An 18,247-nucleotide genomic window follows, 5' to 3' on the forward strand; every position below is an offset into this window, starting at 1 on the left:
GGCTCCGGACGCGCAGGCTCAGCGGCCATGACTCACGGGCCTAGCCGCTCCGCGGCATGTGGGATCTTCCCGGACTGGGGCACGAACCCATGTCCCCTGCATCGGCAGGCGGACTCTCAACCACTGCGCCACCAGGGAAGCCCCTACCTCTTTCTTTTAACACATATGTGCCTTAACTTATTTAATCAGTCTTCTTTTGATGGATATTTAAGTTGTTCCCCATTATTTGCTATTACAAACACTGCTGCAGTAAATCACTAATTCGTAGGTCCTTTTGAAACGTGTGACTAGATCTGTAAAATAAAGTCCTGGAAATGTAATTGTAGGAACAGACAGATATACACTTTAATTTTGGTGGATTTTGAAAAACTATCCACCATGGAGACTGCACCAATTTACAGTCCCCCCTTCCCCAACCCACCAACACCACATGAGAATTCCTTAGCTTAACCTTTTCTATCAGGAGGGTCTGGTAAGCGATGACTAGGATCTGAGGGAAAATGGCTTCAGAGGAAGGCTGTATAGAGGCCTGGCTTGGTGGATGGCAGCTGGACTGTAGCCTGTTCCTAGGCATGTGACAAAATGAGAAAGACTGGGAATCTCCTGATGAGCCCATTCTATTCATTTCAAACTAGTCTGAAATAAACCCAAACATATGGGTCTCCTGTCTGCTGCTAAAAATCTCCAGGAGGTAAATTCCACAGCCTTCTTGGGTAAACTATTTGGACTTCTCACAACTCTTCTGAAAGTAAGGACATTTTTCCTTATGTGTAATATAAATCTTTCCTGCACTCATCCACTTGTGAAAAACGTGTTCTAACATTTCCCCAAAGCAATGCAAGTTCAACTAGCTAGACAACATGATGCTATAATTTCATGGCTAGAGTATGTATCCTTTTTTAAAAAATAGCATACATCCCCTAAATCATTTTAGAAATCTTTAATGCATATGCAAGGGATAGCATGAGTGTTTTCTTTTAAATCTGTTTTTAACCTGGCTATGGACTTTATAGAGACTGTGTGTATGTGTGTGTGCATTTGAAATTTTGCTATGCCCTCTTGTTTTATTCTTCTTATATATTATAATCATAGAATTATCTTACTTTCTCGTTAGATGCTGATTAATATATAGCTTTCTTAATAACATTTCCGATATCACTTCTGCTGAATGAGAAAATGTCGCTGTAACTGAGAGGTTTGTAGGTTATTTCTGAGTGTGTTTTTCTTCCTCTGTTGAGATACAATAACTATTTCAGGAACATTTGGCATCCAAAAAATCTCAGCATTGTGCAAATTAAAACATCTGCTTATACTTTGACACCCTCATTCTTCAAAGGTTAGTTGGATTTGCGGTTGCTTTGTTCAACAAGACTGCTCTTAGAGCCCAAGGATGCACATTTAATTATTGGGAAGATATGTTTGACAGAGCTGTGGGGGGAAAATCACCCTTCATATTCGGACCAGCATTAACATTTTTATAGAATGAGATTACCTGAGAGTCAAAGAAGGGGGTAACTCCAGGAAAATATATACGAATCTATTTGGTCACTGGTCTTCTTCTGCTGATTTACAAGACTCCAGCCAACAACTCTTTGCTCCGTTGCGTAGAACTCATCAGTTTGCTCTCAAGCTGGCGTTGCTGATTTCTGCTGAGGTTAAAGACAGCAAAGTAAACTCTGCTTCCAACAATAAATAACAGAGGGAGTTATTCTTTTCACTCCAACAGGCTTTAGATCGCAGCAGACAGCTACAACCAGGTGCATTTAGCTACATTTGTCATTGCCACGAATGCAAAACATGTAAAGAATCTGCTGCAAATGGGTCTCTAGCCAGCCTTTTTCCACCTTAAATATTCTTCCATCCCCAACTGTGGTTGAGCCGTGGTCACCCAACACCAGAAGGAAGGGCCAAGGTGCCTGTAGTAACAGCAGCATCTCCTGACTGGTTTGTTGATTTACACAGGTCACTGGTGCCAGCTAGCAGATTGTACACTGGAAGTCTTTCTGTGTCTCCGGCCAAAGACTGGTAATCTCCCTGGTCAATGCCGAGATAACACACGTCAAGAGGCAGCAGTGGCTGGTAAGCCAACTCATCACTCACCTTGCCCTACCGCCCCGCCTGGCCTGCTCTTGCTGCAGGCTTTTCATTGCCATTCCAGAAGCTGACAGACCTTAGCTGTTGGACTGGGAGGGAAGAGAGAGAAGGGGGAATACAGAACACAGGCAGCAAGAGGGATTTGGTGAGGCAGGAACCAGCAGGTGAACAATGACTCATTTGGAAACGTGCAGCTGGGTGTGTATTATTTGCATATCAGGGACCCTTTGTTAAAGTGGCTTGCCCAGCTGTGTGGGCGCAACCGCGTGAGGGCTGATGTGGGGCGGGAGATGAATTCTCAGGAGAGAGGAGTTACTTCCTATCTAATTTGTGCACAAGTTGGGGGAAGGCGCTCTCATCCGGGATCTGCTGCAGAAAAGCTTCGAGGTCCTGAGATTTATTTTCCTTCTGCCAAGTATATTATTTCCAAACTCGCCTTTTCAAGATCTCGCAAATGCCCTTGAAAAATGATTTAACAATTTAATGAAAACAACAGTGAAACAAAAGCCACGTTGATGAGGAACAGAGGTAAGGCTGGGTTGGAAATGAGTGACGAACCTTGTAATGAGGTGTGCAGCTTTGTATATTAAGCGATTTCTCTGAGGTACTTTTCCAGATGTGATGGAATACATTTATTTTTGTGCTCATCTGAACTGAAATAATACAAATGAGATAATAAAAAGATATGATTACGTGCAGAAATAGGCGACGAATTTAGAATCCCAATTCCATAAGTTAACAGCTGTGCGTGAAGCAGTTCAAAACTGCTTTGAGTCTGCAGGTTGCCCGGGAACTTCCGTCAAGCTTGTATGGACCAGTGATGATCAACGTGTGAATCCTGCATGTTGATAGTTCAAGACAACTTTATCTCAGGCAAAAATAAATAGCTGGTAGTAAGAAGTCCTTCCCCACCTGAAAGCCTGCAGTACGGCTGAATACAGCCACTGCGGTAGTGCAATAAAATGGGATGAATTTTAAACTACCAGATGGTACCCTGTACAGTGCCTGAAATAAAATGGAGAATTAGGGTGCCCTAAGGTGTGCACAGGAAAGGCAATTACATGAAATAAATGGGCCTCAGGCCTACAGGATGCTCAAGTATGCTGCACAGGAGACAAACAGTACATCTGGTGAACAGATTTTATCATACGCTGGAAAGCCATAAAGCATGCCATCGAATATCAGATCCCCATCTCACAGTGACATTTTACCTGTGTTGGTATTCAGTGCTGTTTATTTTAAAAGGTGCTGTAATCTCAATGATGCGTTTTAAAAGCCTCCTTAACATTGTTTTCAACTATATACTATTTTTTGTGGGGACAGATTGATACAACGCAATAAGATTTTGTGGACAAATAGCCACTCTGGTCTCAGGGGATCCTGTTTTTATTTCATTTATCTCATTGCTGATGTGATTTTAGTAATAGGATTATACTTGTCAGCACTCCCTGTTTGGGAAAATGCCAGCGTATTTTTAATGCTAGCTCCCACATCTCCATTTCATTGTCTGTCACCGCACTAGAGTTCCCCTCCACACCCCACTCCCTTTTCCTTAATGTCAAAGAAAAAGCAATTTCAGGTGGTGAGGGTTTGCAAGGAGAATTCACTGGCCCAAAGCCCTTTCTTATTTTTTCTCCACAAATGTAAATCTGTTTTCTGTTTGAAAATTGTGTTCCTTTTCTATTGTAAAAAAAAAAAAAATACTGAGGAACATGTAACATTCATTATTGTTTTAAGAGTTGCTGTAATAAAATCCTCTCAGTACTTAAAGATAGTTTTAGTGCCCCTCCTAGGATTCACTCTAGCTTTGATAATTGGGTAATTGCATCCCCTCCCCCAACAAGAAATATTTTCACCCAATTAAGTTTAGAACTATAATAAATTTTAAAGAATTATAGTCTAAAAATTCATACCCTAGAACCAGTATTAAGTAGGAATATTAATCTTAAGCCGTGGAGCAGTGCAGCCTGTTTATATGCTTCTCTGCCTTCTGTGCAGTGTCCTAGCTCCTCAGAACTGCCACTGGCAGTGTGGCTTCCCCGAGTGCTGGGCATGAGCTGCAGGGGCCCAGAAACTAGTGCCCTTCACTGCCTGTACGATCCCTTGACTTCCACATTCCAGTCCTTCTTTGTTTCCAGATAGCATTATTCAACCCTTCACCCATTCATTCATTCATTCATTCCTGTCCTGTAGCTTCTAACTGAGCGGTAAGGCCCAAGCCTGGAGCTGAGGCTGGGCGTGGAAGGCGCCCAGGATCCACAAGGTTCGTGCAGGGCTCACACTTGACTCCTTCCCATCTGCTCCACAAACCAATGTGTCCAGATCAACTTTCCAGGGCTCTATTACAAGGTAAACCCTCTGCTGCACATACTATCAATGCTAAAGGGCAACCTAGTGACCCAGGGCACTAACCACATCATTCGCATGTGTAGTAAATGGGGAGCAGCACCCAGAAGGCAGCCCAGGAGTTCACATTTTAAGCTCCAGCCCACTAGAGACACACAAACCTCCTGTTCCCTCCTTAACAAAATAGAAGTGCAGTCACAGCCCCCAAAGCCAGTAGCTTTTGGCAACAGTAACGCTTGGGGCCCTGGAGCCAGCAGCAGGGACAAAAGGACACCACTGGCATAGCCGAAGGCAATGCCTCTCTCTGGGAGAGAGGAGAAGATCAGGAGAGACTTAGTGCGGCCACAGCAGGAGAGAGTGAGGCAGGGAACTGATTACCAGGGGAAGAAAGAGAACCAAAAGGGGAAACTCAGTAGGCCCAGCTGGCGGAGAGGAGAGACCAGATCCTGGACTCTGGGGACAGGCAAACCGTGAGAGTGTTGTCGGGCTCCTGTCTTCCCTCCACCATCACTTGCTTCAGACCTGCTGATTCCTTTCATCCACTCAGCCCCCTCCTCCTAAGCCACGGGTTCTAACATGCCTCCCCCAAATGCCCAGATGTGCTCTTCCCTGGTCCCCCCTGCTTCCTCCGTTAGCCATCTCTGTCCCGTTCCCACTTACTGTGATGCAGGGAAAGCACATGGTGACACTGGATGCCCAGGTAATTGTACTTCAAATGGAAAGTGGTGAGAGAACAATGGCCTTGAAAACAGTGATGCTAAATCTCCAGGCTAGCGTGGTTTTAGGTGCTGAATTCTATTAAGGAAGACTATGCCAGTGACACAATTAAGTTGGTGGAAAAATTGTAAGATACATAGAAAAACTTTAGCTTCTAATGCCCTATATAAATTTCAAGAATTTCTGAGCACATCATCAGTGAAGTTGTTGTGGGTTTCGATACGCGGGCCTCTCACCGTTATGGCCTCTCCCGTTGCGGAGCACAGACTCCGGACCTGCAGGCTCAGCGGCCACGGCTCACGGGCCTAGCCACTCCGCGGCATGTGGGATCCTCCCGGACTGGGGCACGAACCCATGTCCCCTGCATCGGCAGGCGGACTCTCAACCACTGCCCCACCAGGGAAGCCCAGTGAAGTTTTTTAAAATCAGGATTATAATACTTGAAAAAAAAAATCAGAATCTAGTAGCCTTTGCTCTTCAAAACACTTCTGATAGGTGGCGGGGTTGCTGGTGGCAATTGAGGTTTACAGGGAGGAAACATCCTAAATTTTGAAGTTCAACAGCTGAGCTGGGGCTAAAACCAATCTGGTATTTAGCTCGTTACATCAAATGCAGAACTGATCATGATGACAGCGATAATACATGATGTTTTATTCACTTTCAAATACTTCAGTTGATTTCGAAAATTTCATTTGGGGAAATAAAAGTAATGCATTTAAGAATATAGCCTATTTAAGCAAAGGGCAGGAAAAGATGACAGGAAAGAATTTGCAGGGAATCTCTTTTGTGTCTGGATTCAATTTTTACTGTATTTGGATTTTTCATCAGTTCTTGATAAGCAGTCCAGTTGATAAGTTGCAGGCAAGGGTTGCATCAAGGGGGATGATGTGGATAGTTGTACATTTCTAGGAGGCTGTGAAAGAAAAGTGTGAAAGAAAAGGCAGGTCTTGTTAAGAAGTATGTTAAGTCTGTTTCAATGCTGTTTCTCCAAGGGCAAGTTGGACCACAGGTGGCTGCTTGCTGCCTAACGCTCCTTGGTGTGTCCCCTGTCCTGAGGCAGGTTAGCTGAAGAAGGGATCAGACTAGAATTAGACAAGGTTGCAGGGAGCCCCTCCCCCGCACCCTGCAGCTGGAAGTCGCCTGAGCAGGTGTGGAGAAAGGTCATCTCCATGGCAGCCATCACTAGGTGCTCTGCCAGGGAGGCTGGTTGGGACTTAGTGGACTGGAGGCAAGATGTCAGCATCTCTGTCCTGCACTGCTTGCACCAGCAATCAGTGAGTCGTCCCCGGCTTCACAGTGCAAGGCCTTCCAGCACGACAGACACAACAGGAGTGCGTGGTCCCATGCCTGCTGCTGTTGTTTTCTAGCTCTGCAAACTCGGGCAAGTTATTTCATCTAAAAGCCTCAGTTCTCCACTCTATAAAGTGGACAGGAAAATAGTAGTACCTTCCTCATAAAACCATAATGAAGAATAAACGAGATAATCCAAATAAAATGCAAAGTCCATTGCCTGGCTCACAGTAAGAGCTCAACAGTTTTTAGCTATTCTTACAAATAATAACTCTGTAGACAAGGAGAAATGAATCAGAGGTGTAGAGAGAAGGAGATGGAAATGAGGCTTTCTTTGGGGCACTATAGAAAAGCATCGGAAGGCACATAAGAGAAAAAAAGACTTGGAGGATGGCATAGTGGGGTAGAGGACATGCTGGTGGTGAGGAATAGAATTAGACTGGACTTCCTCTCCATCTGATGTTGCAGGGCTCCTTATCACTAAGGAGTCTTATCCAAGGAATGGGAATCCTTTGGAATAAACAGAGGAAAGTGGTGGATGTGGGAGAGTAAATCAGAAACTATGCTAGAAGCTGGCTTGTTGACAATAATAATTATATGGCAACTTACCCAGTAGTTGTTGGATGTGGTAAGAATTGGGCCATAGCTATGATGGTACATGTGGGTATAAAGGCAGGAGAAAGGGGGAGATGGCGCCTGAGGCTAACTGTTGGCTGTTAGGAAGGAAACCAAAGTGAGGACAACTCCAGACTGTCTCACAGGGTTATTGCCAATGCTGTTAGAGGGTCTTTAGAGACCACAGGACCTGCAGAGTCTCAAATGCAGATGGTGATGCAAGTGGGAAGGTTTTGTGCTTGCAGGAAATTGGTGACATTGAGGAAAAGGAGAGAATAAAAGGTTCTGAATGAATGTAAATGGTATTAGATGCTGGCATTCAAATTTTTTAAGGTGACAGAGTAAAATGCGTTTTAATTTGCAGGGGAAATAAGAAATGTGTTGAAAATATGAGACTTGAATTGACCTAGAGATAATTCCAAAATGTTCTGAAGATGAAAAGGATTGAAAAAAATAGCTGATGTGTCAGAATGCATCAGCAGTAATACTGGATAAAGCAAAAATGAAACTAGACTGTAGAAATATTTCGATGCCAATCCTATTAACTAAACAAATACGAGACTTGTAAGGCTTAGAGACCAGCAAAGACCTTGTTGGTTTGTTTGTTTATTTTTTACTGAAGTACAGTTGATTTACAATGTTGTATTAGTTTTAGGTGTACCACATAGTGATTCAATATTTTTGTACATTATGAAATGACCACCATGATAAGTCTAGTTACCATCTACCACCATACAGAGTTATTAAAATATTATTGAGTATATTCCCTATGCTGTACGTTACATCCCCATGACTTATTTTATAACTGGAAGTTTATAACACTTAATCTCCTTCCCCTGTTTTGCCTATCCCACCATCCCCCTCCCCTCTGGCAACCACCAGCAAAGACCTTCTTAATATATAGCTGCCTTTTCAGTGCTGGATAGGAGAATGAGAAATGGGATTTCTCTAGGCTATAGACAGAAGAGAAATAGGAAGAGAGAAGCTAGTAGTACATGAGAACAACCTCCGTAAATAGAAACTCCATACATGTATATCATATTTTTGTAATATCATTTTGTACAGACTTCTATTTTCTCACCACCCTTTCTCACCTTACTGTCTTGAATTCTGAGTTGTCTCTTTGACTCCATTAACTCTCCCCTTTCAAAGATCAATTGCCAAATTCACTTACTTGTGTCCAAATACTCATTTACTCAATGCATATTTACCAAGCATCAGCTACATTCAGGGCCCTCTGCTACATATTGAGCGATATGATCCCTGCCTTCAGAGAGCTTACAATCTGGATAAAAGGCAGCTGTACTCAGATAAATAAATATAGAACAAGACAGGAGATCAATATTATGAGTTCCAAAAAGACAGCGTTTTGAGGATATGGTATATGAGGCAGGAGCTATGAATTTTCAGAGTTTAGGATTTTAACAACGAGAGCAGGGATGTCAGAGGGTGTTCAAGGATGTGAGAGGGACAGGAATGAGCCAAGATATTTTCAGGAAATGACAGGAAGTGGGGAGGTCAGGGGAATGGAAGAAGCACCGTCCAATTGCGGAAGGCCCAGTTTGCCATACGATTGGTTCTACATCTTACAAAGATATTGCTCTCGGCAATGTGGGTGAACGGAGAGACAAATAGTCCTGGGGGCAGATAACAGTGGCCTGAATGGAGGCTGTAGCAGAGGGAATGGAAAGGAGGGGCTGGGTTTGAGACACTGTGGAGCTGGAATCAACAAGACAGAAAGACCTGTTGAGTGAGGGAGAGGTTGGAACACAAGATTCTCTTCAGAGTTCTCATTCTCTTTAACCTTTCTTTCCCCCATGACACTGTTCACTACTCCTGGCTTCTTGAAGCTCTCTTCCGTTTCATTTAATGAGGCAGCACTACCTTGCTTCTCCTGGTCATGAGCAAAAACTTAATAAATGACCTTTTGTAAGACATTCGGCTCTTCATTCCAACACTCATCTCTCTAAAAGATTAAGTGATTTATGTGACTCGGGTCAAGTTGGCGTTAAGTGGTAGATCTGAGACCCTAAGACTTATCTACCAGACTGAGTTCCATCCCCTGGGGAGGAGAAAAGGGGAACAGGTTTGGTTGCAGGTGTGTACGGATGTAAGCCTAGAGAATTGAAATGTTCCTAGGACTCTCTTGGCTGGGGAACTTAATGCTTCATACTGGCAGGCAAAAACAGTTTAAAGTTCATTCCCAAGATAGTGAGTTTTAAATAGATATATGATTTGGAATAGTCGACATATAAATCTTCTTCCCAGGCTTCAGCATGAAGCACAAGTTTGATCCAACAGACAGCAATGAGTCTTTAAGAGCTGTAATGGCCCATCATGTCAGAGGATATTTATGGATTTACAGAGTCTTCAGATATCTGGATCTTGTGCAAGCAAGATAAAAAAACCCTCTGAATTTTTTTTCACAAGTAAATGAGTGCTTAGCTAGCTGTGTTTCTTAAATTAAATGACTCAGCCATTGTTCACTTGTAAAATACCCAAGGGTCCTTGTCTACATTTTGGAGGAATGTGCTGCTACATTTCTGTTGGAAGAAAAAAGCAGTTTGGGGGCTGTAGGAAATCACTAACTTCTATTTTTGTTTTTCACACTGCTAACTTAATGAGAGATATGTTGCTGCGTACAAGTTTTCATGACAGGCATTTCTTAGGTCATATCTCCAGTGACAAACAGGGGTGACAGAAACAAAACAGTCCTGTATTAAAAAAACTGATTTGGGACATAGGTCAATAATCTTAGGAACCATTTTGCTAGACTCTTAACTGATTGGATCTACAAGCTAATGGTTGTGCAAATGGAAATCCTGCGGTCAAATCATTGGGTTCTCCCATTCCTAGCAAGTAGTTGAAGAATTTTTTACTATTTCACAAGCCCTTTTCTTGGATAAGGAGAAAAATTAATGTTATTCTCTGTTTCTTTATGAAATGCTTGCCATGATATGGAATTAAAGTACTCCCTTTCATTCAATGTTTGAAACAAAACATTTTATAAATAAAGCTTTTCAATAAGTAGCTGGTACTAAAACAGTCAGCTCTGCCAGAGGACATTCAGACGCCCAAGGTCTTTTTTTTGTTAACAGTGAACATCTTTATTTATTTATTTATTTTTATTGGGGTATAGTTGTTTTACAATGTTGTGTTATGTTAGTTTCTACTGTACAGTAAAGTCCCAGAGTCTTCTGTCTTCTGTGTACCAGAAGCCAAGGCATTTTGGCTTACTCAAAACCAGGGACCAAAGTTTTCCTGATTTGTGTCAGGCAGGTAAATCTGGTCCCACAAGGATCATTTCTTTTTTTTTTTTTTTTTTTTTTGGTGGTATGTGGGCCTCCCTCTGTTGCGGCCTCTCCCGTTGCGGAGCACAGGCTCCGGACGCGCAGGCTCATTGGCCATGGCTCACGGGCCCAGCCGCTCCGCGGCACGTGGGATCTTCCCAGACCGGGGCGCGAACCCAGTTCCCCTGCATCGGCAGGCGGACGCGCAACCACTGCGCCACCAGGGAAGCCCAAGGATCATTTCTTTTTAAAAATGCTTTCCCAATCTTTAATTTTTGTGAGATCAATATTGAGGAAGGGCTGGATATAATGTTTCCCTCTTGGTTTGGGGTATTGAAATGGGAACGTATCATACAATGATGGCCCTGTCTGGAACAAAGTCAGAGGGCCTGAGGAAGACTGCTACAACCATCATCTCTGCTGTAGCCCTCCAGGAAATCTCCTAAATCCGCAGGAGGGAGGCAGAGTTCTCCAGTTTGTTGATGTGGGGACTAGGGGATTGAAAAACATGCGGGAAAGAACAGGTACTTTCTACCTCTGCCAAAGTGACCTGGCTTGCCTTTGAGTCAAGTCCTCCTGGGTTTGAAGGAGTCGTTGCTTTACTTATCAAAGAAAAACTCAGTTTTTCTGAAGATGAGCAAACTCAACTTCTATTTATACATGATTTAAGTGACTATTCAGAGAACACTAAAAAGCCACATGTAATGAAGTCTCCCCTAGGAATTACATAGAATTCCAACCAGACATACAAGCACACATTTAAAGAAAAGTAGATGGCTGGACATTAGAGGGACTGGGGCAGCAGAGATGAAGACTTGGTTCCAAAGGGAAAAAGGAATCAAATTTAAAAGCTGAGTCCCAAGTCCTCTATAGTAGATCTTCAGGGAGACTCCAAAATCAACTTTAGGGACTGAACAGCTTTTCAGGTATATGAAGCTATAAACATTTCCTTGGTTGTGAAAACATTTAATCTCCAGGCAAGGGGAGAAATTCATGTGTGTCTCCCCTTAAGATTTCTCTAATCCAGATCACTAGGTGAACACTTAGAGGGAGTGATGAAAAGTCTTCCTTGAGTTTTCCAACCTCTTGCTAGCACCGTCCTCTGGTGCAAGACCACCAACTCCACCTGGGAGCCAAGGCTTAAGGGATTGGCAATGGATAGGTCTAAGGCATTATCCTTTGGTTCTGGCCACTAGACTTACCTGGGTAAGCAATGCACACCAGCAAAGACCATTGAGCAGAGAAGGGGCATGACTGGAACTCTGTTCTAGAAAGATCATTCCTGCAGCTGTATGGAGGAATGAGTTAGAGCAGGAAGAGAATGATGGCAGGGAGCAGAGTCATAGCTTTTCATACCCTTCAAGTGAGAGATGATGAAAATTTGAAGGAGGACAGTGGCAATTACATTGACCCACCTGTGACTACAGTTATTGCTGTCAAGAGAAACCATGGGCCTAACAAACCTCCACATGACCCCAGACCATGTCAGGCATACCTTAATGGCCTCAGGCCTATGCCTACTTTCTCCCATGCAGTCTTCCACACCTTCCTCAGACATGAGTGTACATGTCATAAGCATGTCTGCCTCTAATAGGTTTTAATGGGCATTTTTTACCATAAGAGACTTGTGGCGAATTTATGGTTTTGGCACAGGGCCATTTCCTCATCCTGCTCATAACTAAACCCAGAAGGATCTCCTTTACCTCTATCATATTTAACTTCTGATCACAAAGACAGGCGAGGCAGGGATGGGCACATGGTGACAGCCCAATAAACAGCCTCTCTCTTCCAGGATGAGTAAGGTCAGGAGGGGACTCTAAAGCTGAGATCAGCGTGGACTCACAGACTAATAATAAACAAATCATTATTACAGCTTTGTACTGAGCAGTTGTTTGTACCAGACTCTGGGCTGTGTTTTATATATATTTTGTCATTTAATTCTCACAAAAACCCTATGACGTGGGTAGTTAGTATTCCTATTAAACAAAGAGAAAAACCAAGGCTTAAGTAAAATTTAAGAAATCTTAAATATACATTAAACTTGTACATTGCTATATGTCAATTATATCCCTATAATAATGGGACAAAAATACACAGTCTATGACACACACACCAAAAAAGAAAGCTTAAAATTTCATAGTTAGTAGGTGGCAGAGCATGAGATCAAATCCTGGTCTGTCTTATTCCTGAGCTCAAGCTCCATGACCTTGGGCCAAGAAGACACTGGCACCTCGCCATCGCCTGCACAGATGCTAATCTATTTCTGTACAACCCCATGGTGTAAGGTCAAACTAAACCAAACATCAGGCATTTCTTCCAGTCTAATTCAATATAGGAAGAAGAGTCTGTCCCAAGTCATGAGAGACTCTGTTAGATTTAATCCAGTTCTTGGAACCTGGTCCTTGGCAGAAGGACATTTATCAAAGGATCCAGACCAGATGAACCCTCAGACCCACTACAGCATGGGTCCAATCTTTCCTATGAGAAAGGAACAGAATGTACCCAGCACCCACCATGTCCTTCCTTCCAGGGTTGATCATTAGACTCATCTCAGTCACCTTGCAGGAACTTATTGGCATGGACTCAATTCATAAAACTTATAAACCAGTAGACAGTCTTGGCGGACTTACAAAAAGGCTCAGGTGAGGTTTTGTACCTGGGCACTGATGATTTGTAACCTCAATGAGCACTAGCTGGCCGTATCTGCCAAGGGAAGTGGGTCTATCAGCCAGGTCTCCAAGATCAAGCCTTCACCTGCCACTGTGAATTGTCAGCTAAAAAAGTCACTCAGTCCCAAATGGAGAAGCTGCTCCTGGCCATCACTTAAGAGCGCATTACAAAGAACCTCTAAAAAGTCTGATGGCGTAGAAAAAGTAAACAGAAGATTAATATCCAACATTTATATACAAGCAATACATCATTAATGATCATTATGGAGAACTTGCTTAGTTCAAATGAGGTTCCAGAAGACTGGAAGCATTTCACTGTAGCATCAGTATTTATAATAGCCACCCTGGGGAACAGCAGGCCCATCAACTTGACAGAACTAATATGCAAGGTAATGGAAATAAGCAGAGGTGAAACGGAGCCACACGGACACTGAGTTATCTTGGGAGCCAAACTCCATGCAAATAGAGACTGCCCTGTTTATTAGCAGAGTGGAGAGGACATTCCTCAGACACCTTAGGTCACACTTGAACTTACCATTTGAAACTGGCACATCAAGTCACCCTGCTGCTTAAAAATCACAGCAAAGAACATTTTGAGGAAATTTGAGGACGGAGTTTGTCCATGGGGTTCGGGAAGCAGCATGCTGTTGGAGAAGAGGGTGGTCTCCCAAGAGACTCACTGTGCAGCATTTTTCAATTCACTTAACCTACCCTTTTATTACTTTCCTCAACTATAAAATGTGGATAGTATTGCCTAACCTCCTGTCTTACAGTTTGTGCAAAACAAAATAGAAGAGCCACTTTGAAAGTGCTTGGTAGTGTGTAAGACAGGAGCGGGAAATGCAAATGGCTCAGTGGACGACAGGAGGGCACAGCGGGGATTTTGCAAACAGGTGATACACACCCCCGGAAAGGGCCCTTCAGCTCTTGCCCAGGGTTGCCTTGCAGGATGCAGGCCCCATGTCACAGGTCCTCCTATGTTAAAGCAAAATTGGAAATACCTTTTGTGTATGTGAGAAATCTCCCAATTTTAAAATGAAGCAACTAAAACAAAAATTTCTAAAAGTCTATTCATGCAGACGGCATCCTATTCATGGACTATTAGTTTGCAACCTCTCCCTAATGGATCATCTAGTATAAGAGCAACTGGGAATTTTATTAGTTGATAATAATAATAATTGCTAACATTTACAGAATACTTACTAAGCACTAGGTACTCTTCTAAAAATTATATGAAGTAGTCCCAAGAAGCCCACGAGACAGGTAATTTCATAATCCCCATTTTACACACGTGGAAACTGGGTGAGATTATCACTGGCTAAAGTTATCTGAATTTTATGGAAGCTTTGATTTTTTTTAAATTCAGCAGAGTGTAATGTAGAATTCCCCTGCTCTCAACTTTTCTTAACAAAACCCTTCTCTGTGATTGTTCCAAGGAAATATTTTCTTAAAGCATGATTAATTGTAGATATTGCCTATAAATAAAGAGAATTTGTCCACATTTCCTCTTATACTTTTCTTTAGCTTACCCAGACTTGTGGAGTTAGTAAACGAAATAAAACTAACAATTCATTTTTATTTTGTCAAACAGTAATCAATATCGAGGCTGCAAAGAACAAAGAGCTTTATTTTGGGGTCTTAGGAACTGCAATTCAGAAGACACAGATTCAGGTAAAACTGAAAGAGTATTCTGGGAAAGAGAAAAAGTCTTTAACAAGGTTATTAAAGTTGCCAGGCGAGAATTGTGATTGACTCTGATGCGGGTCGGGAGATACTTGTCCTTTAAGGAATCACAAGTTATTTTAGGGTAAGGGTTTGATAAGTAGATAGGCTGTCACATTATTTTAGGGTAAGGATCCAATAGGTATCTTCAGTAGGACAATGAGTGATCAAAACGTCAGATTTTGTGCACGCTGAGACGTGCAGAAGTCCCACTTCCTCAATGGCCGCCCGGCTCCATATTAGAGAGCTCTCTTAGCAACATCGACTTGATTTTGATTGTCCTTTCAGTTTACCTGGGCAAGTGGCCAGGGGAGGCAGTGTTTAGCCTGACTTAGCGACTAGAGCTGAACATGGAGTGGAAGAGGTGAGCTGCACAGTGTCCGTCTTGTGCCAACTTCCAACACAAGGGCACTGAGTCCAGAGGTGGCACAACAATGTTTCATCTTCTTGTTATTGTGAATTAAAAACTCCAGCAGAAGTCCTTCATCTGGAAAATAATATCTCGAGGGGGTCTTCAAGTTCAAGAAAGGTATTTCCAAGAAGATGTAGGACGCGGACTGCAGAGGAGAGGCCTCTGTTTCTGTGTGAGCAGTCAAGGGGTCAGGTGGGTCTTGAAATGATGCAACTCCTTCATCCGGTCTCCTTCTTCCTTGGTCGGCCTTTGTCAATATCTTCGCTGATTAGCATGACTGCCAGAGAGTACATGGAAGAACACTTGAAAAGCAACGTTCCTTGTGGGACAATTAGCAGAAAATGATCATTTGTTGTGATTGTTTGAAAAGGGCTAACGGTGAAAGACATTTCCTGATGACCTAAAATCCGGAAGTATGCAGGAGCCTATTGTTTTTCAGTCTGAGTTGATATTCCTCCCCTCCTAGCACTCTCATTTTCCATACTTCGGTTTTCTCAGCCCAGCCATTGCCAGCATTCTCTTGCAGCACGGGTGTTAAGGACTCCCAGATTGTAGAAGGCTGTTAAAAAGATAAGGAGCTGGCCAAGGAAGGTCACAGTGAAGGGAAGTAAGAAATGGAATCTTACCAAGGGTCAGTGGGTGGCACTCGGAAGATTCCGGTGCACATGAGTGACGGACTTGGGCAAAAGAGAAGACCAAGTGGGCAGCACAGACGCAGAGGAGCCTCAGCTCTGTCCATGGGGCTCCGGGCCTCCACCCCTCCTCTTCCCGTCCGTCACAGGCTGAGTGCTTCCCCAAGGAACGGGGGAATTAGAACAGGATGTGTGTAACCCCCAAGGGAATCTGAAACAAAAGCAAAACAAAAAAGAAACTTCCCTTCATGTGCCCTTCACCAAAAGGGCATTCATTCTGAGAGGCCGAGAGAGTTCTCTTAAAATGGTGTTTCCTTGGCCTGTGAGAGGGAACTAGTCAGTGAATTCTCAGAAGCAACGATAAAGGTAGTCTTGGGATTATGACAACTTGTAGGTATCCTTGATATTAATCATGAAAGGAAATATCAACCATTAGAACCTTCCCAAGAATAGGTTATACTGGGACAGAGGGGAGAACACTACTAATTTTTTTTTAAAGGAGCCACACGCCTCCCCCTGAACCACCCCCAAAATGCAGCCTGTGGGTCTTAAGCCTTTTGCAACACATTCAATTGTGTATGCGTTTACAGAGCTTTGGTACATGCCTAGGACAGTGCTAGGTGTTTCTTTGCATGGCCATTAAGAGAAGGCTTTTTTCATTAAGCAAAGACATCACACCGGGGATGCAGCTAGTGGGGTCAGGAGTGGTTTTCATGCTCTTCAAGCTTAATGGGGAATTTATGTCCCAGTCCTTGATTTGAAAAGGGAGAACTGTCTTCTGCACAATCCAGAAGTGGGCATCTCAGAAGGTGAGGGCATCTCGGGTATGGAAGAAGTCATGGGGCTTTCAGACAACCTGCAGCCCACTGCAGGCCCAAACCTAATGCTCTATGGAGAACTAGACCCCGTTAATCTCGGGGACTGCTTTGCAAGTGCCAAGTTTCCTGCAACTTGCGATGATTTGGAATGAGGAGTAGAGGCAGGCCCAGAGCAAAATGAGCTGAGTCGGGAAAGGGGAAAATAGATTCAGAATGTAAAAGCAGGGTTCTTTGATGGGCTGAGGAACTGACACATGGAAAATGTAATGCATTATTGACAAACATGTACGCTGGCTGCAAAAATAATTAACACAAGCAGAAAAGAAATAGGAATGAAAGGGAGCAGAAAGACTTTGAAAGATTGTGAAGTGGCCACTGAAATTGTCAAGCTAATGTCAGAGAGATGAATAAAATTTTCCAATAGAACAGGTGACTAGGTAGTTAGGAAAGTGGGATGTAAACCAAGAGAGAGTGGATAGTTCTATGAATCTACACTGAGGTACTAATCAGCATTTTATGTGAAACTTTTCAGTGCACATTTTAGCAGATGGAGGAAGGTCTTAAAAGCTGATAGCTAGACCGAGTCTGGCTGCCTTTCTGTTCCATAATAACCGTCCTTGGAATGGGTACTTGCTCCTTGTGAGCACTGCAGGACCAGTTCTTCGAATAGAATTCCAGACATATCAATATGCTCACAAAGGCAAGATATCTGCAAAACTCCAGGACCAAGGGAGAGGAAGGGGAAGCAATGAGAGGTTTCAGTCTTCCTAAGTAGAGGTGCCTGGATGAACAGGCTCTAAACAGGTAAGCTGAAGGCTCAGTAATCAGAACTCAAAATGAAGATCAAGTAGCAACAAGGAGAGATTCATCTGCAGGCCAAACTACATGCATGCATGCAGACACGCACATACACATTCTTGTAGAAACTGTATTGCAGCCATAACAAAAACAATTAGATGGTGGAATGTGGGTATGTTAAAAGGGAATAATTGTTCATGATCAGAATGACTTTTTCGCTCATTCAACAGAAAAAGACTCTTATTTTTTATTTGTTGGCAAAGCGAAATTAGAAAAAATATATATCTTTATGACCATAGGAGACAAATGAGTGATACCAAATATCACTAAAAATGCTATTAATCTACAGTGATATAAAATTACCATCTCAGCACAAAGAAAGCCTATATAATCTGAATTTTTCTAGCATCATAAAAACGAATGAGAAGCGAAATTGGGAGTAAGTAGGCTTTTGAGATGCCATTAAGAGTTACATGCATTGTTAACAAATGTGGTTAGACAGACTGGTGATTTACCTTGAGAAACAAATCTATAGAGACACAGAAAACTTCCAGATGAGACCAACTCACTGCCCTTCTCGTTGGTTGATGACACCTTTGAGGGTGTTATTCTCCTTTCTTAGATATTTAAATGTGGCTGACTAGCCTTTGACTTCAGGGATTATTTCCCTCTGTTTTCATTTGCTCATTTTCTGCACATTTCAGAAGCCAAAAGTAGTTTGGGGTGGGGTGAGGGTGTGGCAAGGAAGGGAATACAGGTCAGGGGTTTCTGCCTCAGGGACCAGAGGAGCCTGAATGACCCCACTGGGTGGCCAGTGAGGAACACGAAGCACTGATGGCTCCAT

General features: G+C 43.0%; 1 long non-coding RNA gene across 2 annotated transcripts in view; it reads left to right on the plus strand.

The window, feature by feature from the left end:
• LOC114484272 (uncharacterized) overlaps positions 1-18,247 on the plus strand; it is a 43,111-nt gene that overhangs the window by 13,653 nt on the left and 11,211 nt on the right. Inside the window, exons 2-3 of one of the 2 annotated variants that reach the window (XR_003676959.1) lie at positions 1,963-2,079; positions 14,613-15,996. This is a non-coding gene — a long non-coding RNA (uncharacterized lncRNA). Of the gene's footprint in view, positions 1-1,962; positions 2,080-14,612; positions 15,997-18,247 lie in introns of those variants that run through there. The other variant, XR_003676958.1, reaches the window with a different exon arrangement.

The sequence above is a fragment of the Physeter macrocephalus genome, chromosome 2 (assembly GCF_002837175.3).
Source record: "Physeter macrocephalus isolate SW-GA chromosome 2, ASM283717v5, whole genome shotgun sequence".
NCBI classification, from domain to species: Eukaryota; Metazoa; Chordata; class Mammalia; order Artiodactyla; family Physeteridae; genus Physeter; species Physeter macrocephalus.